The sequence below is a fragment of the Crocuta crocuta genome, unplaced genomic scaffold (assembly GCF_008692635.1).
Source record: "Crocuta crocuta isolate KB4526 unplaced genomic scaffold, BGI_CrCroc_1.0 scaffold795, whole genome shotgun sequence".
Classification (NCBI taxonomy): Eukaryota; Metazoa; Chordata; class Mammalia; order Carnivora; family Hyaenidae; genus Crocuta; species Crocuta crocuta.
This window is the reverse complement of record NW_027527825.1, coordinates 66,837-91,607: the sequence shown is the minus strand read 5'-3', so window position 1 is coordinate 91,607 and position 24,771 is coordinate 66,837.

Here is a 24,771-nt window from a genome sequence, read left to right as displayed (position 1 = left end):
CTGGAGTTCTCAGAAGACAGTGGTAAAGAATTGGCAGGTATTTGAGATTTTCTTGACTTTTCTCACCTCCAAACTTTATCATGGAAATTAAGTTTCTTAAGTGTTGTGGTGAAAATATTTTTTCAAAGTAATAGAAGTTAGAGATTCACAACCACTATTCAAATATTTGCCTTATGTATTTTAAAAAGTACATTTTAGGCATTGAATGCAGCTGGATTGCTCTAAAACTGAAAATACTACAGAGCAATTCTGAATTCCACAACACAAGACTTTAAATAAAATGAGACAACTTTCTGTCATGCCTGAACAAATATAAAATACACAGAAATAAACTTGTAGGCACTTCCCAGCTCTCAAATTAGGAAGAATGTTCTGTGTGAAAGTATAGTTTCCCATCATTACAATTCTGTATGTTGCAGACAGACACTTCAGTATAGCTCTCCAGTATAAAAATGCTTCAGGGAGCATGACTTATTTTCATGTTCCTTCAGATTTCTTGGATCTAAGATTCAGTGGCAGAAATGAAAGTCATAATAATACTTCTGCTTATTGGAGGGATTCTTTGACATGTAGTAGAATACAAAGCATCTTTAGACTTTGACTCAGGAACATTTTCCACCAGAGATACCACTTTGTATGATCAAGGCTCTTAGTCATTTTTATTCTTTCCTGTCTCAGATTCTTCCATTTTGTCATGCATTAGAATTAGTTACCTTCCTCAAGAAGTAAACTAAAGTATAATGTATTTACTGTAATATTGATGTAATGTTACATCAATATTATAATTTGGCAAAAAGTGTAATCTAGATTTCACCAGGTAATGAACCTAGTGTAACACCATTTTTAAAAAAAAAAAAAAAAAAAAAAAAAATAGGGGGGTTAAGTCTAAAATTCAATAAATCCATTTGCAACATTTGTAATTCTCAGATAAACACATTTTAAAATAGAGTATACTGCAAACATGCTGGTCTCTGAGGATTTAATACATGTTGTTATTTCATAGCAATTGCTAAAATTACTTTAGATATGTGAAGGATACTAAAATTTTCATATAATTCAGTATTTCCTGTCTCTACTTGAGCCTCTTTCAAATGGAAGGAGAGAACTGATTCATGTTGTTTATTCTTTCTTAGCTCCTTCTTGAGTTCTGTTTGCTGATACTGTCTATTTGAAAACTTTCTGATTAAAAGTAGGTAAATCACTTTTGGTTTCTCTGTAATATGGAGTGAACTTAATACCTAGAAGACAGCGTAGAAATTGTTAGTGTGTTTGCCAAAACATGTTCTGCAGAATACATATCCTAAGAATTGCAGTTCAAAACAAAATAACCTCTGATCATTTAAATTTCGAAAGACTGCGTATCCCATCCACTTATTTATAATACACATTAGCATGTTAAAGACTGAGGCTCTTGAATACAGTGGTAGTTTTATTTAACTTAGTGTTTTACCACATTTAATTTAGGAATTACTATAGGATTTAAAAAAGTGTTCCTTGCAATGCATACTTAATGCTTGTTAGTTCGAAATCATATTTCTACAGACTATGAATATATATTCTGACTTATATATAGTATAATGTATATTTATATAATTGTTTATTTGGAAATCTTGTTTGTATATGATATAAATAATTATATCAATAAGTTAGGTAGCTAATAGTAAGGAAATATAAAAATGATATATTTATATGTATCATGCTTGATCTTTTTTCTATAATATACAAATGTATGTCTGACTTAAAATACGTATTACACACATATATTTTGTGTTGGTTTCTGCCTAGGCTTTTTAGATCTCAGTCTGTGTTGGATTTAACTAAGCAAAAAATATCATTGGTTAATTTTAATTTATCAAATATACAAATTTATATGTGATCCTAGAATTCAGATTTATTTTTGAATGGCATTAAAATACATTTATCAGACTTTTTTTTTTTTTTTTGAGGGGGAGAGCAAGAATCCAAGCAGGCTCTGCATTGTCGGTGTGGGACCCAATGCAGGGCTTGAAATTGCCAACCCTGAGATCACGACCTGAGAAATCAAGACTGACTGACTGAGCCACCTACCTCCTCTCCCCACCATCAGCCTGTTATTTTGATGTAATTTTTTAGTCCCAGCCTTTCATTGTTCTTTCCTTTTTCCAGTTAGTTCATTAAGTGCCCTTTATAAAGCAGGAGAGAGTCTCCTTATTCAAATAAGTGCTTAGGAAAATTGATAGCTGTCACAGTAAAGGCAGAAGTTAAGAGATAACTTAAGAGATTTCTTTGTAACATGGATCTTGCTTTCAGTTAATAATGTATTTGGAAGAAGTTTTCCTCTGTTCCTATGAGTTCTAATTTCTTGTCGATTTGTAATGCATCTCTATAGATACAGCCATGATCTCTGCTTAGGAAAAATCTTGAATCATTATGATCCATCTGTCAGTTTTAAGAGCACAGAGGTTACTGAGAGTAGTCTTAAGACCCAGTGGCAATGGCTTTTATGTGAGTAGTGGTGATTTGGTGCTAGGATAGTGGTCAATCTGTATTTACAAACTTAGAACTGACCTACCAAAAGTAAAAAAAATGATAATAATAGTAATAATAAAAGACTATTCTGTATCATTAGTAATTCTTTGAAACTTTCATTTTTTTACTGTTAAGCACTGATGAATCTGTTATCCCTAGTAGGCTTGAATATATCCTCGCATATGAGTTTCCATAGGTAAGTCATAAAATTGGCCATGTGTTTACTACAATCCCTGGTTGGTGTTAATATGTAGATGTGGTAGGATTGGGTTTAGACTGTTAGTTTTAATTTTTTTTGAGTGGGGAAGGGGCAGAGAAAGGAGGAAACAGAATTTGAAGCAGGTCCCAGGCTCTGAGCTGTCAGCACAGAGCCCGATGCGGGACTCGAGCTCATGAAGCATGTGATCATGACCTGAGCTGAAGTGAGATCATGACCTGAGCTGAAGTCAGATGCTTAACCGACTGAGTCACCCAGGCACCCCTAGACTGTTGGTTACTTAGTAGTCCTGGTAAACTGGTCTTTTTTTATCCTCCCCTGTGTACCTGTTTAGCATGTCAACATGGCATACTTTTGATTTTGATCATCCCACTAGATGGCAGGAATAATAAATGGTAGATTGAAATGCCAACTTTAGCTGGTGGCCTCAGCCCCTTTGTACTTTACCTTACTTCTCTATTCCCATTAGTGCTAAATTCTGAGTATGAAGTCTCTGAACTAGTGGGATTTAGATAGATCTGGTACTTTGTAGCCTGAGAGTACTTAATGACAAGATAAAGGAGAAGGAACAGAAAACCTTTAATCCTGGATACAATCATTAGTGTTCTAATACTTTGCTTTTCACTTGTTTTTATTTTTTCTTTGTAGAAGTCTGTTCCTTTCCTTTATTTCTTGATTCTCTTACACTTACTTGGACATCCATAATTGGCCATTTCTGTTGGTGGAACTGGTTGGTTTCTCATTTACTAGGTAAATAGGTGTTTACTCGGCCAATTTTGTAAAATCTTATGCTACATTTTGCAGACAATTGTCTGTAAATCATTTTACAAAATGTATTATTTCAAAATAGTCTGTTGATAGCCTTTGAAGAGTAGAGTGGACAGAGTATAGGGTGGTAGGAATGCAGCTTCATTATTATGTTACATTATGTAAGACTGTATTACTAGTGGACTTGTACCCCAGACTTCTTGCTGGTTTATAAAGTCAGCAGCCTTGTTGGAGAAGTTCATGTACAAGGAAGTGCAGGCAGCCTCTTAAGAGACTCCACCCAACAGCCAGCAAGAAACCAGGGCCCTCAGTCCTACAGCCTCAAGGAAATACATTCTGCCAGGAGCCCAAGTGACTTTGGAAGTCCAATCTTTCCCTAAATGAGTCTCCAAATGAAAACCCAACCCTTTTAATGCCTTGATTTCACCTTGAGACCCTAAGCAGGGGATCTGGGTAAGCCTGGACTCCTGACCTATAAAACCACGAGATAATGTGTGTTGTTCTACGCCAGTGATTTTGTTGTAATTTGTTACACAGCAATAGAAAATTTTTAAAAATTACATCAAACACCCATGATAGACACATCTCTGAATACTGCCTATTTGCCAGGTGCTGTGGATACTGTGGTGTGAGTCCAAAGAGACATGAATCTAGTCCGAGTGAGAGATAGACTTGAATCAATTAAGAATGACAAATACTGTGAAGGTACATGATGCCATGTACACACAAATATCTCTTTAGGACTTAATTGATCTTTTTAAAACTTATCCTAGGTTGTTTTCTCATTTTTTAGCATAATTTTAACATCACAAAACTTGATCTAGCTTTATTTCCTATTAGTGTCATGAAAATAACCTCNTTTTTTTTTTTTTTTTTTTTTTTTAGCCCTTGCATATGCTCTTTCTTCTTTCTAGAACACTTCTATCCTTTATTCCTTTTTTGCTCAATAATCCATCCAGGTTTAAATTAGATGTCAGTTGTAGAAGCCTTCCATGAGAGAGCTTTTGAGGACAGGTCTATTCTGTTTCTCCAGTATCTAGCATAGTGCAGGTAAGCCCATTAAAAAAAAAGAAAAAACAACCTTAATATGGATTGATATTGTTGGAGTATTAATGGCACAACTACTTTGGAGAACTGTTTACTATTTTTAAATATATGTATACACTATAACCTAGGAGTGAAATTGCTAAACATTTATCCAGAGAAATTAAAACACATGTCCTTATAAAAGACAGAGGAGGGGTGCCTGGGTAGTTCAGTTGGTTGAGCATCCTATTCTTGGTTTTGGGTCAGGTCATGATCCCAGGGTCATGGAATCAAGCCCCATGTCAGGCTATACTCTGAGCATGGATTCTGCTTGGGAGTCCCCCACCCCTCTCCTCTGCTTGTGCACTCTCTCTCAAAAAAAAAAGAATTCATAAAGTGGAATACTACTCAGCAATAAAAAGGGAACAAACTGCTGCTACATGAATAAATCTCAAAAGAATTATGTTGAGTGAAAAAAAATGGACACTTACAGAAAGTGGAATTTATGATCTATTTATGTGAAATCTAAGAACCAGATAAATCTCTGGTGAAAGAATTCAAACTGTTGGGGAGGGGGAAGAGACTGGGAGGGTACACATGGGAACTTTATGGGCAATGGTTTCAGGTGATAGTTATTGTTGATGGTATGTATAAAATTGTCAAAACTCATTGAATCAAACATGTAAGATTGGTATATTTTAATGCTTATATAAATTATTATTCAGAGAAATGTTAGGTGTCCTTTAGTAGCCCATGTGTTTCTCTGCTTGATTGTACTTGCTTGTTGCCTGTCCCTCCTGCAAGATTGGCAGAGATTGTCAGTTTTATGAGGTCACAGACCAAGTTTGCCTTTGGTCTTAGAATTGTGAACTTGTATCCGTATTCCCAGGCTTACTGGCTCTTAGGGAAAAGTTATTTGTGAACTAGAATTTCTTTCTAAGTTGTATCTGTACTTTATGGTTGCATTTTCAGGAAAAATATTTGCATTATTACAGAATCTTATATTCAGTGTTTTTCTTTATGTAGCTTCTAGCTTTTTCTGCTGTAAGATGCACAAAAGACATCTGTTTAAGTGTTGGTAGAGTAATCTTGCTCCAATTACAGCTTTGCCAGCCACAGTTTGAGATAGCTCAGTGCTATATATACCAAAATTTTAAAAAGTCTAATCTTTTTTTATAAATGTGAAGTTTATTTTATTCCTCTAAAACAAGGGAAAATTAAATATTTCTATTTCCTCCTGAATCCTTTTGTCATCTTTAATTTTTTGAAATTGGACAATAAAGGATAACCTGTTATTTTACATTTTTGATACAAAAAGCCCTTAAGCACCACAGTAATTTGAAAGAGAACTGGATGGTTACATCACACATTGTCTAACTAGTGCTGTGCCTTATGGTGATGGTGTTATTTTTTTTTCCCTGATGAAATATTAAATTTTAAATGATTTAATGGCTGAAAAATAAGTATGGCCTTGATTTGCCAAAACTGCGTTGGTAGATCACAGGTATAGTTTTTTCTGAACTATTAAAGAAGGTAACTCAAAGCAGATTTTTCAGTGCTGGAAAGAAATGCCTTTCTAATAGGACTTATGTGTTGGGGGGTCCTCTAAAAATAACTTCAAAATTCTGCAAAATTTTTATGCACATTCTTCTGGTGAGAGAATCCATATTTTCATCAGGTTCTCAGAGTCCCACACACAGAAAGATTTAAAAATCTGCCTTTCCCTCTGTTTTCTATGAGATTTTTTTCCAGTGCCAGTCCATGGTTTTGCTAGCTTTTCAGAAATGACCAACTGTAAGGTCAGCAACTAATTATTTCATCCTGAGCGCTTACCTGTACTGAACATTCTGAAACTGTATATGATATGTCTGTTGGTTCTCTTCATTTCTTCTTTGCTTTTTTTAGTGTTTTTATGACATTTTGGTTGCAGAACTAAATCATAATAACTGCCCTCTTTGCTTTTGTGTTCCAAAACATCCCAGACGTGGGTATAAAAATGAAGAAGAAGAAGAAGAAATACTTGCTTCAGTAAACCTGATTTTTTAAAATAGAATCTCTGATCATAAATGCTGTTCTTACTTATAATACCAGTTTTGTTGGGGAAATGTAAACTTGGCAAAATGTTTAGGAATGTCAAAATCTGAAACTGTGTGGCTGCAAATATCTCTTTATTTGACACCTGTTAGCTTACTATGTCTTGACTCTTCTATTTCTAATCTTGTTGCTCTTTTAAAAAAATTTTTTTTTTTAATGTTTGTTTATTCTTGAGAGAGTGAGCAAGAGATAGAGTATGAGCAGGGGAGGAGGAGAAGGAGGAGGAGGAGAGAGAGAGAGAGAGAGAGAGAGAATATCCAAAGCAGGCTCCAGGCTCTGAGCTGTCAGCACAGAGCCCGGCACGGGACTCCAACTGATGAACCATGAGGTCATGACCTGAGCCGAAGTTGGATGCCCAACCACTGAGCTACCCAGGCACCCCTAATCTTGTTGCTCTTACTCTTGAGGTGGTACCTAGCATTAAAAACCTGTAAAGAGTTAAAATAGCATGATTGCAAAATTAAAATTCATGTTAGAGCCACAGTGTTTTGAAATCTGTATTCTATTTTAGTTTAATAAATAGCATTTAGGGGCGCCTGGGTGGCTCAGTCGGTTAAGCATCCGACTTCAGCTCACAGTCTGTGGGTTCGAGCCCCACGTTGGGCTCTGTGCTGACAGCTAGCTCAGAGCCTGGAGCCTGTTTCAGATTCTGTGCCTCCCTCTCTCTCTGACCCTCCCCTGCTCACGCTCGCTCGCTCTCAGAAATAAATAAAAAACATTAAAAAAATTAAAAAAACAAAAAACAAATAGCATTTAGTATAGTAGCTAAAGACCATGGATTTTTTTTTCTTTAAATAAGCTCTGTGTTCAACATGAGTTGAACTTATAATTGAGATCAAGAGCTGCGTGCTCTACCAACCATGCAAGCCAGCCAGCCACCCTTATTTTAGTTTAAAAATACTGTCATATTATTATACTTCCAGTCAAAATATAATCTGATTGAGGAAATGACACTTTTATCCTTTCAGTTGAGACCTATGTCACTCATGTCTCTCCAATTTGGCTTTTTTTTTAAAGGTTTTATTTTTAAGTCATTTCTACACTCAATGTGGGGCTCAAACTTATAACCCCAAGATCAGTAGTTGTGTGCTCTACCAACTGAGCCAGTCAGGTGCTTCTAGTTGGCTTTGATTGCTGGGAAATGAAGTTAGATGTCGTTTTTAAACTTATAGGCCTTTATGACCTACATTTTTATGTGTTTTTATCTACTCTTGAATTTTTCTATCTGTACTTATCTTGTCCTTTATCATTCTATATTATCTTTATTGTGGAATAAGAAGTTAAATTAAGACATCTTACAGATCTTAGGATTTTAAAACTAAATTTTTTAATAGGCTTTGATTCCGTGGGCTCTTAGTAATAATGGTATAGTCAGTATTCAAGTCATTTTAACAAATATTTATTGTGTGTACCGGGCAAAGTATCAAGGGTTAGGAATGTAAACAGGGGTCTCTGTTAAAATGCAGCCTATTTTCTGGCAGATGAATGTAGAAACAAAGATCTAGATAATTTCAGTTGTGATAAAGGCTGTGAAAAAATAATACAGTAGCTAGTTCTGGGATGTGTCTATAGATCTACCACTGTACATATGGAAGTGAAGAGGCCTTTTTGAGGTGACACTTATTCCAAGATCAAAATGACAAGGAATTACCTAGTTCTGTGAAGACCAGAATTAAGAGCATTCCTCCAAGCAGGAACACTTTGGCATGTTGAAGGGACAAAAATAAGGCCCACATGGGTAGGATATACTGAAAAACATGGTATGCAGAGTTGTTAGGATAGGGCTGAGATTTGGTAATTATGGAAGTTAAGCTTTTAATCAATTTTTTAAAAAGTGGAACAAATTCTTCTGGCTGGCTGCAGCAGAGATTTTCATTTCTGTATACAGTACTGAATAGTTTTGTGAGTGATATAGAGGATTGATATAGAGACCAGAAAAGAAAAAGGGACCCAAATGCATGGACTTAGGTATATGGAGCTGTTCACACATGAAAATTTAATTAAATCTGTCGTACCATTTTTATTGCCTTCTACCTGAATAGTGTATTTTTATACAAGGAATGGTTTACCTTAGAGTGAGAGTTAAAACATTTTATACAGCCCAACCTCATACTGGCACTAAATAACTTTATTTGGGACATTTGTGGAAAATTTTTAAAAATCGGATCATATATAAAATGCTCAGAGGCACTTTAACAAACATTTATTGAATTTACTACATGCCAGCCTTGGTGCTGAGGTAGGAAGATCAATTCATTTATCTTTGGCTAGAGACCAAATCAAATTAGGTAGACTCTGACTTTGCTATTTATTAGTTGAGTGACCTTTAGCAAATTACCTAACCTTTGCATTTGTCTTCTCATCTGTAAATTAGGTGTGACAATAATACCCAGTATGAATAAGTTGTCATGAAGGTTAAATAAACTAATATACACGAACGTATATAGAACAGTATATAATTCATAATCACTCATTAAAATATTCACTATTTGTTGTTTTGATATTATTATTTACTTACCGTGGAAGTAACTAAGTAAATTAATGCTGTTTAGTATGTTGCATTGAAAAATGTAAAATAAAAGTGCAAGATAAAGGTATACAGAGAGGAAGTGCCAACTCTTATCTGAAAAGGATAGTTAAGGCTTAGGAGGAGGTGTCTTTTGAGTTAGGTCTTGAAAGATAGGTGTGGGTGGATACTAAAGGAGGATTTGCTCTTCAGGTGACAAGAACACCTTGTGCAAAGGTATGGAAGTATGAAAAATCATGAATAGTACATGTTTAGCAAAGAACCAGAAATTGAGGTATGTAAGGTGAGAAAGAAGGAGGGAGAGCCATTTCAGGGTAAGGATAAGGAAAAGAGAGCTTAAAAACATTAGGACTTCATCCTGTAGACTTTGGGAAACAGTTGAAGGATTGGTATAATTATTTTATCTTATTTAAAAAAATTTTTTAATGTTTTATTTATTTTTGAGAGAGAGAGTGTGTGAGCAGAGGAGGGTCAGAGAGAGAGGGAGACACAGAATCTGAAGCAGGCCCCAGGCTCTGAGCTAGCTGCCAGCATAGAGCCTGATGGGGGTTTGACCCAGGAACAGTGAGATCATGACCTAAGCGGAAGTCGGACGGCTCAACTGACTGAGCCACCCAGGTGCCCCAGCATTGGTATAATGATTTTAGAGAGAAAGTTTTCTGTTATGTGGAGAATGGATTTCCCATTGGAAGGAAATACAAGAAGCTAGGAAGTCTGTAAGGAGGCAGGTGAAATAATGCAGATAAAATATGAAGAGGGCTTTACTTAGGGGAATTTAAAAACTAAGGATAGGGAGTGAGGAGCTTGATTCCCAGATACCACTGATAATGGTAACATTTTAACTAAGAGAGCTACTTTAAATAAGAGTAGAGGGCAGAGTAAATAATGAGTTCATTTGTAGGTATATTGAGTATCATATCTGTGGAGACAGATTTCTAAGTAGATACTCAAATAGGCTTTTCAATATATAGATTTAGAATATAGAAAAAGGAATTGTGTACTTGGGAATCCTACATTGTAGTCAAAGTTCAGGAAATAGACAAGAGAAAGAGAAGAGGTTATACTGAAAAGAGAACAATAAAGACCAAACTTTGACATCAATATTTGGAGCATTATAACTAAGAAAATCTCTATGTATAGTACTTGATTTTTTTCATCCAAGGGGTTTAGGGGCATATGATACTGTTATGTTATCTGTTTTCAGATTCTCTGCTTCTTTACTTAAAACTGAGGTTTAAGATCCTCCCCCCCTCCCCCGCCCGTATCTTATTGTACAGTCATCTATCTCCCATTTACAAAAAAAAGATCACTCACTTATCCTGTATGTTGCCCTGAGGTGAGAAAATCTAGGGTTCCAAAATGAAGGCAGAGTTCACAATGTTGGTGTGGAAATACTGTTCTTTCTCAAAGACATCAAGTAAGATACATGTCATTGAAACAACTCCATGATTCTTTCAGACCATTTCAGTTCTTAGAAGTTTACTGGTTGAATCATAATCTATAGAAATCAAACATAGCAAATTTATCTTTAATGACTAATCTGTATCCTGAGATATTTGTGAGGGCAAGCTGAAAAAATTATAAAGACTATCTTACTAATTCTAAAGCATAAAGTAGAGCAGAAAAGTTACTGTTAACTAAGAGGAAAAGGAACAAAGATCAGTTTCAGGGATAGAAATTACAATACAAACCTTGCAGTGCTTTGGTGAATTGTGTCTCGTTTGAAATTTTGGTATTCAGATAGTCTCTCTGAGCTCAGAGCCAACCTTTTACAGAGCTAGCACAGATTTTTTCTAATTTTAATAGAGCGGATAGTGGTTAAACAGCATACTTTAGGAAGCAGTGTAGCATTTTAAAGTTAGAAAGGTAGGTCTTTTCCATAAAAACAGTTAACTTTCTTTAAAAGACAGTGCTTTTTCTTCTTTTGTTTTCATGCTGCAGGTTTTGCTCTAGTGAATGAGGAACTAGGAAAAGTCTTTCTCCTATGGAAGACCTAGGCCAATGCTAGGAAGAAAAGAGACAAATTGAAATAGCTAAGTATTGAAAATATGTAATGGAGAAGGTGAGCTTCCATTGCTTCACTTAGGGTAGAGATTGTGCTTTTAGATCAATTATTCAAGTAATGTATTACACTAAGAGTGAAAGCCAAAAGGAGTTACAAATTAGCCACTTTTACAAATTTTTGGCATTTTCTTTTCTTCACAATGAGGGAGAATGACTTCTTAAGATGGACAAAATAAGTCTTATATAGACTTCATTTCTGGAATGAGTTTATGAATAATTTTCTCACTTGTTAATAACAAGATTATTTAAAGATTTAATGATAAATGGAGAAAAGAGTAAAGTGATTTTTTTTAATTCAATTAATTAAAATGAGAAACAACTATACTTGAAATTCCTATGGAATTAGAAAATACTTGATAACAGGGGAAAGAGGAAGAAATTCAAAACAAATTGTTAAACTTCAAATTTCATAGGTAGTTTGTTCAAGTCAAAATACTGATAAGATGATTATGGTTATAATAATGGAAGTTGTATATCTGTTGGGGGATGTTTCTGTAATGGGCAGTAGAAACAATAGAATTAACTTATTAGCATGTTCTTTCTGTCTTGCATTCTTTCTTTCTAATGAGAGCTTATGTGTCTTAGAAGTTTTCAATCCATTGTACAGTGTGTATATTATAAAAGCAAAGTAGCTTTTTTAGCTCACATAGAAATTCCAGAGTTTCTGTTTTATACCTAGTAAATCTTTTCCTTCCATGAAGGAAAAAACTGAAAAGAAATATTTTCCCATCTTTTCTCATTTCCTTTTGATACATTGAATATGCAAATATTAGCAGACATTATTTTCATGTTATCATTAGATATTGTCCCAGAGTAGTTGTTTAACATTTATGTGGCAAGCTGGTCTATAAGGGAAGAAAGATTGGGGAAAATAAAGCCTGTGTTGGTAGTGGAAGAGGAAGGAGGGATTGCAAGTCTTTTGAAAAATTCTGTTTTACCCATGCTTACATACACTTTTATGTGACAGGAGATAAACCTTGAGGGAGTAAAGATTAGAAATTATAACTTCCTGAGAAGAGTGTGGTTATTTGGAGACACACAGTGGTTGGATTCATGTAATGTAGGAAGCATAAGAAAGGTGCCAAGAGGGGGAGAACTTTGAGGCTAAGATGGGTACCACTTGCTTTGTATCTCCTTTATGAGGATAACATTCGTTGAAGGGCTTGGTAAAAGCATTGTGTGCGATGCTAATGAGGTGGTGATGACAGTTATTATTGGTCGAAGCAGTACTTAATATTAAGTTTCCTGGCTATGAATTTTTTGTTTTAGGTCTAGGCTTTTTGTTTCTGTTTTTTTTTGTTTTTTTCCTTTTAAAATAATTGCTCATTGTTTACAAAAAAGTCAAAGGGGGCTGCTGGGTGGCTTAGTTGGTTGAGCGTCTGACTTCAGCGCAGGTCATGATCTCCTGGTTTGTGGGTTCAAGCCCCACGTCATGCTTTGCACTGACAGCATGGAGCCTGCTTCAGATTCTCTATCTCCCTCTCTGTCCCTTCCCAGCTTGCACACGTGCTCTCTTTCAAAAGTAAACATTAAAAAAAAAGTCAAAGAATGAGGCACAGTCTTTTGACAACTTGTTATGTAGTCTCCTAGGATTTCTTTGAAAAATATACAGTCTTTGAAATATTTGTGTACATGTACATGCACATATAACCTTTAAGTTGTTGGCATAAATAAGATCATGTCATACGTACTGATTAATTTTGCTTCTTCTGCAAAACAGCACCACATAAAACATAGTCATTAGCGCTGTTCACTGATAGCCAGTTTCCCTCCCTTCTGAGCACAGCTGTGGGGCCATGTCTAGAACTGGTCAAATAATTAAAAATGTAACTGATATATATTTCTTCCCAGCTGAGAATTTGTTGTGTTCCATCTTCCAAAGTTCACTCTCTGGCAGAATGATTGTAGCATTCAAGGTAGTGGGTATTCTGGCTGTGATTGTTTAAAAGGTAATATGTACCAAAGAGTTGACGTCTAAAATGATATAATCAGTGATAATATTGGACTTCTCTGTCCTTCTGTTTCCAGAATAACTTAAGAAAGGCCATAAACTTCAGGATTCAAAGTTTCATCTTAACGCATCTTAGAGCTGTGCTGATGGGGTTTTTTGCTTAAATAATTTTAAACATATACCAGTGTTTTTCAGACACTCGTTTTAGCTTTTGAACCCTTTCTTCAAATGCAGGTTCACAGAAGAATCTTAATACATAAGCAGGTAAATGTATATTAAATAGGATGGTGCCCTTTCTCTTCAGAAGTTGTGCATCCCATTCTCTTCAGAGTTTATACCAGACTCATATCAGAAATGTAGTTCTAGAGGGGCTCTTTGGAATCCCAGAAGCACAGGGAACTGTTTGAAATCCACTTGTAAGATTCACTATGCCCACCAGAGTCAAAGCTCCCTAATTCAAGTCCCAGTTTGACCACTAATGGCTGTATGACTTTGGATAAGTTATTTGACATCTTTGTACCTTAGTCTAATCATCTTTAGGTTGGACATAGTATTGCATCCTACCTCAGAGGTTTTATTTTTGTATGTGGGCATTAAATGAAAGCATTTTTTTATATAGTATCTAGCAGTTGTTAACAGTTTTTAAAAATGATTGTAGATAAATAGGACTCCAAATGTGTCTCTCTACCACTCCTCTTCTTGAACACCTTTCTCTTCCTTTTTAAACATGCTAAATGCCCCCACCTTGAGGTCTTTGCACTTGCTAGTTTCTCTTTGTAGGAACAGCTCTTTCCTCTTTTGGAATGATTGGTTGCTCCCTTTCTTAAAGGCTTCGGAAATACTTTAAGACCCCATTTACAACTTCCTTAAAGCAGTCTTTACGCCATCCACCCTCCTTCCCTTCTTCCCATTTCACTCTTTATTTCCTCCCTTTAATTTCTTCCACAGCTCTTATTTCAGTCTATAATTACCTGGTTTGTGTTTATTGCATTTAAACTTCAGGAGAGCAGTGACTTTGCCTATCCTTTTCTCTCTTTTTTTTAAATTTTAATGTTTTTATTTATTTCTGAGAGAGAGAGAGAATAGGGGAGGGTCAGTGAGAGAGGGAGATACAGAATCTGAAGCAGGCCCTAGGCTCTGAGCTAGCTGTCAGCACAGAGCCTGATGAGGGGCTCGAACCCATGAACTGAACTGTGAGATCATGACCTGAGCCGAAGTCAGACACTCAACCGATTGAGCCACCCAGGTGCTCCATAGATTTAAAAAAGATTTTTTTTTACTGTTGCCTTTCCTTTTCAATGTTCTGTTCCTAGTGCCTGGCAGAAACCTGGTGGATACTTATTGCTCAAGAACTTAAAAAAAAAAAAAAAAGATTTTTATCTTTCAAAAATGAAAACTGGGGGCATCTGGGTGGCTCAGTCGGTTAAGCATCCAACTTCCACTCAGAGCATGATCTCACGGTTCATGGGTTCGAGCCCCGCATCAGGCTCTGTGCTGACCGCTAGCTTCTGATTCTGTGTCTCCCTTTCTCTCTGACCCTCTTTGCTCATGCTGTCTCTCTCTCTCTCTTTCAGAAATAAATTTAAAAAATTTAAAAATTAAAAAACTGTACCAATGCCCAGTATAGTCTCTCTTAGAGGCACATCCTATTCTAGTGTTTTGACAGGCAAGAATTTTGGGGAAGTTTTTTGAAAGACATGCTGTCTATTCATAGAGGACAACCCTGAGCCCTCACTTAGAGTCCATATATCCTTATTTTTGATAGAAACTTAAAATTCAGTTAATCTGATTTCTCATCTCAAGGCGCATTAAAACACTAGGGTGACTTAAGTCATAAGAGGACTGTTGGGATGTGGTTATTTACTTAGCATAGTGCTCTACCACTTCCCTTTCTTTTTGTTCCACCCCCCTCCTCTCCTGCCCTCATTGCTACTTGTATTTGTAGTTCTTTAGCACCATTATTGATCAAAGCTGCTTGCCTTTGTTTCTTTTCTCCTTTATGTTTGTGGATTGGTTCTTTTGTTTCTTAGATTTTATTTGCAAAGGCTAAGCTAAACTAGACTTGTGTTGTCTTAAAATTTTATTTGTGGACTGAACGCTTTTGGAATGTGGAACATGATTATCACCCATTGCTTCTGTATTTATACTGGTTACTTCTAGTTTGTAAATTTTTTAAAAAATATTAATTTATTTTTGAGAGAGAGGGTGAGCAGGGGAGGGGCAGAGAGAGAAGGAGACACATAATCCAAAGTAGGCTCCAGGCTCTGAGCTGTCAGCACAGAGCCTGACACAGGGCTTGAACCTACAAACTGAGATCATGATGTCAAAGTTGGACGTTTTGCTGACTGAGATACCCAGGCACCCCTGTTTACTTCTAGTTTGAATCTACAAATCCTGATTTCTAAATTGCTAATATTTTAACTGTGTTGATCTAAAACTGTATACTCTTGTATAAGAAAAAAGATAAGAATTACTAGAGCAGGCACTTATTGGAGACCATCAGTTTAATGTCAGCGTTGTGAAAAAGTAACCTCACCTGCCTCACCTCCCTTCTTCAGAAATGTCAAATAGCTAACTTCAATTAAAGATTTAGTTACTTGTACGCGTTTGGTAGGTAGTTTTAGAGGTATAACCTGGTTTAGGGAAAAGAATGACAGAACTGGCTCTTGGGAAACTAGTGTTTTACTTTCAGTGTCACCTTACTTTAGCTCTTGTTTTTGAGCTAGAGGTTTCTCTGTTATTTACTTCCTGCTATGAATTAAGTGAAACTTATTTCTTAGCTTTTCCAGTTCAAATTCTACATATACCATATATTATGTTTCAAAAGCTAGTCACAGAGGTATTAGGTGCCTTTAGGTTGGTCATAGCATTAATGATAATATACTATTCTTAACTTACTCTTAGGCATTTTCCAGGTATGTTAATTTTTTTCCCTGACACACTGCCATATTTTTGTAGAGAGCTGGAAATGTTCATTAGACATACAAAACCCTTTGCCACCTCATAGGTTTCCTTTTGTTTTTTGTTTTTTTGGGGTTTTTTTTTGTTTTTTTAAAAATATTTTATTTACTTCTAGGAGAGAGAGAGAGAGACAGTGCGAGCAGGGGAGGGTCAGAGAGAGAGGGAGTCACAGACTGAAACAGGCTCCAGGCTCCGAGCTGGCAGTCAGCACAGAGCCCGACGCGGGGCTCGAACCCATGAACCGCGAGATCATGACCTAAGCGAAAGTTGGACGCTTAACCGACTAAGCCACCGAGGCACCCCCATAGGTTTCCTTTTGAAGGGAGAAGAGCCATAGGGTAATTTTAGGGCTGAAGCATAGTTTTTTATTTAACCTTTAAGATTAAGAGTATATTGTGATACTTTGCCTCAGCACATAATCACGTGATTTTGTTGTTGCTATTGTTTCGAGTATACATTAGGTATTTCATGTTAGATGACATAAATCCAGAACCAAATGTACAGGTGGTTACATCTCTGACCATATTCATAGGAGGAATTCATGGAGGCAGCTGCTAGTGTCTTTCTCTCTTTTTTCATAAAGGTAGTCCTAGTTTGCAAATGGGTTAGAATTTACTGCTTGTTTTCATAAAGAAACAATACTGTATATGCTAGATAAGCCTTAAACCAGCTTGTAAAGTTTTACTTAAGCTGTAATGTTTTGAGTACAGCATTGTACTGTCTCTGCTAGAACCCAAGAGATAGAACCTTTTTTCCATAAATAGGATTCCATCATTTAATCTCCTGCTGCTACTTTAAGAGTCTCTTCTCCCTAAATCAAAGACATAAGCTTTTCTTAATTTTTGAAAGGTATGTTGGGATGAAGAAATAATAAACTAGAGGATTTGCAAGGATTAAAAAAAAGCAAAACAGGTGTGTGGCTTTCAGAAGCAAGGTCTTTATTCCTGTTTTCTTACTTTCCATTGTTTCCTATAGATATAGGGAAAAGCAGTTATGGTTTTAGTTATAATCTTAGAAAGCCAAAAGACACTAAGTCTTACCTAATGAAGATTGCAGAGGAAAACAAAATTAACAGTTTGTTTAACTTAACTTCTATCTAAAGGTAGATCTTGTACTTCACTTTTATTTTTTTGTTATTATTCTTTAATGTTTATTTTTTGAGAGAGTGTGTGCAGGGGAAGGGCAGAGAGAGAATCTCAAGCGGGCTCTGTGCTGTCAAGACAGAGCCCAGCATGGGGTTTGATCCCACTATGAGATCAAGACCTGAACCCGAATCAAGAGTCAGACATGTAACTGACTGAGCCACCCAAGCACCCCTCTGTAGACCTCTCTTAATGTGTAATATGGCTGTTGCTCTTTCTTTATCAGATTTAAAAATCACATTGTACTCTTTCGTCTCCATTTTTTTCTTACATTATTTAAACTATCAGTTTGCTTGTTACTGGGAAGTAGTGGAATTACTGATATGCTTCTTTCAGAAAGTAAACATGTCCATATGAGAATTATTTTGTCTGTCTTAATAAAGTCATTTTTCTACACATAATTGGAATTACAGAATGGCTCTAGAGATTGGGTTGAGAGAACTTTGGGGAAGCATTCATTATTTTTAAAAAACTTTTATGAAAATGTTATGTAAACCAAAAGTAGAACCATAATGACCTTCATGTAGCTATCATCTGTATTCAATAATTACCATATTTTGTCATACTTGTTTCAAAATGAATGATTTTATTGAAGTTAAAATACTGAAAGTTGTTTGATAGAATTAATAAAAGATGGGATATATGTAAAATCTGATTAGTGTTCTCAGACTATTTTAAGATAAATATTATTTTACCACTTGTGTTTCTTTTATTTCCATTTTATTTGGGTGACTTCTGGCCTTTAATGCATTCCTTTCTCAGTCAGTTTACCTAGTTTTACTTGGGGGAAACTGTAATTTGTATATGCAAGTGAGTGTGTGTGAGATTATTTTCCATAATAAAGTTTACACATATATGTATTGTGTGGCTATTCAAAGACACTGTATATGTAATATATATAGAGTACATATATATGTGTGTATACACACACACATATACACATATAGTATCATGGGAAATTTGAAACATTCATAGAAGTTAGAGCTAGGGCATGTGGGTCGCTTAGTTCAGTATCCAACTCTTGATATTGGCTCAGGTCATGATACTGGGTCTTTGGAACAAGCTCTGCATCAGGCTCTGTCTGCTCTGAGTGTGTAGCCTTCTTAGGATTCATTCTCTCTCTCATAAGCTAATACTGTAATGAATCTTGAGTATATATTGTCCAGCTTCAACAGTCCTCTTGTTTTGTCTCTATCTCCCTAAACTTTTTAATATGTAAATTGCACATGCTGAGATTGAAGACTGTTTTTGTGCACACAGTTGTTTGGGTTTAATGAAGAAGGAAATAGAAGACAAAATTTAAGTCTGTGTTCCAATTACTGGTGTGCCAAAAAGGAGAATTAACTTAACATTAGTTGAGTCTCATGAGTGAAGTGCCATGGACTGAGATACCTCCAAGGATACAAAAATTACTAAAAAATATATCTTTGGGGGCGCCTGGGTGGCNTTGTTAGGTGAACTAGAGTAGAGGTTCCAACATGATGTTTTCAGAGCACAGGTGAAAATGGTCTGGGAAGGGGAGGATAGACTATTACAGAGGGTTCTTCAAGAGTGAATTTCAGGTTTCAGAGGATTGCATGAAGAAGAGAGAATGAAATGTATGGTTGTGGTGGGTTTCTATGTAGATGGAACAAAGACTTCAGAAAGACCATGCTAAAATTACTCAATAAGAAGGTGAAACTAAAAGCTGATAAATCATTTTTCAATTATTTACTATACTAGAATCCATAGTAGTTGTGTTGTCAATCCAAATGCTTTTTATGTTTGTTTGGATTGGATTGTTGGTTGGTTTGTTCTTCTGATTTATTAACTTTTCCCCCCTAGGTTCTTTTTTTAAAAAATTGAGATTAATTGGGGCGCCTGGGTGGCTTAGTCGGTTGAGCGTCCGACTTTCGCTTAGGTCATGATCTCACGGTTCGTGGGTTCGGGCCCCGCGTCGGGCTCTGTGCTGACTGCCAGCTCAGAGCCTGGAGCCTGTTTCAGTCTGTGACTCCCTCTCTCTCTGACCCTCCCCTGCTCACACTGTCCCTCTCTCTCTCCTAGAAATAAATAAAACATTTTAAAAAAAAGAAAAAAAATTGAGATTAACTAACATAGAACAGTGGATTTGTTTTGGGTATACACCATAATGATTTGATATATGTATATACTGCAAAGTGATTACTACAGTATATTTAGTTAACATCCATCACCACACCTGGTTACAGACTTTTTTTTTCCTGTGACAAGAAGTTTTAAGAGCTAATCTTTTAGCAACTTTCAGATACACAATACAGTATTGTTAACTATAGTTCTCATGCTGTTCATTACATCCTAGGACTTATTTATCATATAATTGGAAGCATGTACCATTTGACCACCTATACACATTTCACCTACCTCGTGTCCCCCGGCTCTGCCAACCACCAGTTTGTTCTCTAATTATGAGTCGGTTTTTGTTGTTGTTGTTGTTGTTGTTGTTGTTTTGTTTTGTTAAGATTTCATATGTATGTAAGTGAAATCATACAGTTTTTGTCTTTGTCTGATTTTACTTAGCAAATCCCTCAGGGTATATCCTTGTTGTCACAAATGGCAGGATTTCCTTCTTTTTAGTGGCTAAATACTAATGATTCTGTGTGTGTGTGTGTGTGTGTGTGTGTGTGTACACCACATTTTCTTTATCCATTAATTGATGGACACTTAGATTGTCCCCCTGTCTTGGCTGTGCTACAGTGAATATGAGGGTGCAAATATTTTTTTGAAATGGTGATTTTGTTTCCTTCGGATAAATACCCAAAACTGGAATTGCTGGATCATGTGGCAGTTCTGTTTTTGGTGTTTGGAGTAACCTCCATACAGTTTTCCATAGTGGCTGCACCATCCCAACTAACCGTGTGCACAAGACTGTTCTTTTCTCCACCTCCTCCCCAACACTTGTTTTATTTCTTGTCTTTTTGAAAATAGCCATTCTAACAGGGTGAGGTGATTATCTCATTGTGGTTTTGATGTGCAGTGTTGAGCACTTTTTCATGTATCTGTTGTCATTTGTATGTCTTTGGAAAAATGTCTATTTAGTTGGGACTGAGTTTTTAATATTCCCAACTGACATATTCTGGGAATTCATGTAAAAGAAAGTAAATCAGACTATACTTGTAGTAACAACAATCTGTAACAGTGTCATGATATTTTGTAAAGTTAGATTTGCATGCTTCTGGTTTAAGTTTTATAAATATAATTTATATGTATGTGTATAAGTACACACACACACACACACATATACACACACAATGAGAAATAGAAACAATTATGTGGTTGTTCAGTTTTGAATCAGAATTTTCTGTTGGGCTCCAAACAAACTTATGCATCATTTTATTGAACAATATTTTTAACAAGGAAAACTTTTAAGAGATGATTACTGCTTATAAAAATTTTGACTAATAGACATAGGTATCAATTTTGTGACCCAAAACAGAATACTAAAATAAATGATGCCGTCGTTAACATCACTGCAACTATATGTAGCCTCAAATTTAAGATTCTGTGTTCATGAAAGGATCTAATTGGTCATATTGTAAATGTTAATAAAATGTTTATAACTTTTTTCATTTCTATTGAAAAATACACTTTTGTCTTTTATTTTTCATGAAGATTTAATATGAATAAAGTTTCTATGCCCTTACAGTTTGAAATGCAGATTATTCCATTTTGGAATTTCATATTGTGTATTTTAACTATTTCAATTAAGTTTGTTTAGTTTTTTTTTAATTTTTTAATGTTTTATTTATTTCTGAGAGAGAGCATGAACAGGGGAGGGTCAGACACAGAATCCGAAACAGGCTCCAAGCTCTGAGCTAGCTGTCAGCACAGAGCCCGATGCGGGGCTCGAACCCTTGAACTGTAAGATCATGACCTGAACCGAAGTCAGATGCTTAATCGACTGAGCCACCCAGGTGCCCCAAGTTTGTTTACTTTGAATGTAGTTAATATTCTTCTGTTTTTCTGCTGACTGAAAAGATTGCCAATTTAGAATAAGCATTTGCAAGGTTTCTGGTTATAAAGTAAATGTAAAACTATCCAGAGATTTCCTGTCAGTGTCAAACAGAATTTCTAAAAAATAAATGAAGATACCATTAAAGATGGGAATGAATCTAATAAGCAAAGATGTTGCAAGGCCTCTAAGGTGAAATTATACATTTTCTGGAGAGACATTAAAGGAGATTTAAATGAAGGAGATAAACTACATTTATGAATTTGATGAGTCAGTACTGTAAAGATGCTAATTCTCCCCAAATCGATGTGTGGAGTTAGGAACTTTCAATCAAAACCCCATGTGTGTTTGGCCTTTTTGTTTGTTTATTTAGGGCTTTTTGGGTGGAATTGACAAGTTTATTTTAAAATTTATATAGAAATGCAAAAGAACAAAATAAAAAGCACAGTTTAATAAAAGTTCTACCAGATATCAAGATATAATTTAAAGCACCAGTAAGAAAGGTTGCATATTATTTTTAAAGAAGCTTTTAATGTTTATTTTTGAGAGAGAGGGAGACAGAATCTGAAGCATGTTCTAGGGTCTGAGCTGTCAGCACAGAGCCTAATGTGGAGCTTGAACTCATGAACCGTGAGATCATGACCTGACCCAAAGTTGAATGCTTACCTGACTGAACCACCCAGATGCCTCAGAGTTGCATATTACTGTTGCAAGGATAGATATAAAGACCACTTGAACAAAACAGAATCCAGAAACAGATCTGCACATTAACAAAAGCTTAATATATAATGGATGTAGAACTGTAGAGCGATGGAGAAATGATCATTGTTTTTAATAAATGATGAGAGAACGATCATTTGTAAAGAGGAAGTAAAAATTGAATCCCTGTTTCTAACCATGTGTAATCAATTTCAGGTGTATTAAAAACCTAAATGAGTAAGTTGAAACTGTAAATTGTCATGAAGAAAATAAAACCATATCCTTATGACTTTCAGGTAGGGAAGGACTTTTTTTTAAACCAAGAGAAAAAGCACTAACCCTATAGCAGAAAGTTGGTAAATTAGGTTTATGTCAGGAATATCTGTTCTTTTAAATACCATAGTGAGTCAAAAGAGAAGCCACAGAATGAAAGAAGTTTACAGCTTATAAAGAACTTACTTAGGGGCACCTGGGTGGTTCTGTCAGGCTTATGGGTTTGGGCCCTGTGTCGGGCTCTGTGCTGACAGCTCAGAGCCTGGAATCTGCTTCAGATTCTGTGTCTCCCTCTCTTTCTGCCCCTCCCCTACTTGTGCTGTCTCTCTCTCTCTCAAAAATAAATAACATTAAAAAAAAAGTTTAAGGAATTATTTAAATCACCTAGAAAAAAATGTGTAAAGCACTTCACACACTTTACCCAAGAGGAAATTTTAATGGCTAATAAATACATGAAAAGTATTCAACGTCAGGAGTCATCATGGCAATGTCAATACATAGTTCTCGTTGTTGGCAGAAATCATGTTTGAAAATCCTGTGTTGGTAATATTACTAAGCAACAAGAACTCTTGGATAGAGTGTCCACTTTTTGTTTACTTACTTATTCTTATAGTTAATTTTGCTGTCACCCAGGGCTGTTTAGTTGAGTGGTGTGTCATATGGGGGGAGGAGTGAGAATGTGGTACTACATTATGGGTCTAAAAAAATTAGTGACTACTCTAACACTGAAAGTGCCCTGTAAAATGACAGTGTACTGCCTTGGAGCTCCTGGGTGGTTCAGTCAATTAAGCGGCCAACTCTTGGTTTTGGCTCAGGTCCTGATCTCACGATTTGTAAGTTCAAGCCGCATATCACGTTCTGTGCTGTCCATCAAGGAGCCTGCTTGGGATTCTGTCTCTCTCCTTCTCTCTCTGCCCCTCCCCTGCGCTCGCTTTCCCTCTCTCTCTCTCTCTCTCTCTCTTTCTCTCTCCCTCTCTCAAAATAAATATTAAAAAAAGAAGAGTGTACTGCCTTTTATAGTCCTGTTGTTTCACTTCCCGGGGGTAAGAGATGAAAGCCATAAGGGCATTCAGAGGAACCTTCATAGTCGTGGGTTGGAAACTGAGTCAGAAAATCGATGGAAAAAAATAAATGACAATTCAGGCAGGAGGAAGTAAACTGAAAAATCAAAGAGAATGGGTATGTAAGAATCCATAAGGGAGTTCTGGGAGTCTTACATACCAGGAGTAACTTGACCCTGGGGATAAAATGGGACTAAACATTTTACTTACGTTTAGTTTTTGGGTACCTTGACTAGATTTTCAGTAGAATCTTAATGAGCTCTCTTGCTTAACTTCTTAATTATGCCTTCAAGTTTCCATCTCTGTAAATATAGTTACATCAGTCTTAGTCTTTAATTTGGGGATACCATTTAAAATTGGCATTAGGTAGCTATCTGGGAAGCTGCCTGTTTTTTTATTAATTTTTTTATATCTTTATTTTATTTTGAGAGCGAGTGAGTGGGGGAGGGGCAGAGAGAGAGGGAGACACAGAATCTGAAACAGGCTCCAGACTCTGAGCTAGCTGTCAGCACAGAGCCCAACATGGGGCTCGAACCCACGAACTGTGAGATCATGACCTGAGCCGAAGTCGGACGCTTAGCCAACTGAGCCACCCAGGCACCTCTTAAATATTTCTTTCAATGTTTGTTTACCTTTGAGAGAGAGACAGACAGAACATGAGCTGTGTGGGCGGGAGGGGGGGGTCAGAGAGAAAGGGAGACACAGAATCTGAAGCAGGCTCCAGGCTCTAAGCTGTCAGCACGAGACCCTGATGTGGAGTTCAAACTCATTAACCGCGAGACCATGACCTGAGCCAAAGTCGGATGCTTAACTGACTAAGCCACCTAGGCGCCCTGCTCTAGAATACATTTTAAGTTAATTTTTGTGTATGGTGTAAGGGAAGGGCCCAGCTTTATGCTTCTGTATGTAATATCCCCTTTTCCCAACAGCATTAATTAAAAAGACCATCCTTTCCCCATTGTTTGTTCTTGGCACCCTTGTCAAAGATTATGTGTGAGTTTATTTCTTGGCTCTGTATTCTTTTCCAGTGGTCTGTTTCTTTATTCCAGTACTATACTGTGTTAAGTACTATAGCTTTAATAGAGTTTGAAGTCAGGAAGTATGATCCCTCCATCTTTGTGATACCACATTCTTTGTCAAGATTGCTTTCTATATTCAAAGCCTTTTGTGGTTCTATACATTTTTTAGATTTTTTTTAATTTCTGTGAAAAATGCCATTGTAATTTTTATAGGGATTGTATAGAATCTGTAGATTGAATTGGGTATTGTGGACATTTTAATATTAATGGTTCAATTCAAGAATATGGGATATCTTTTCCATTTGGTTGTCTCTTTCATCATCTTTTGTTTTCAATGTGTAGGGCAGGTCTTTCACCTTTGTTAAATTTATTCCTAAGTACTTGATTGATTGACTTTAACACTGTTGTAAATGGGATTGCTTTCTTAATTCCTCTTCCAGATACTTCACAGTGTATAGAAATGCAATGGAGTTTTTTTTCTTTCATAGTTTATC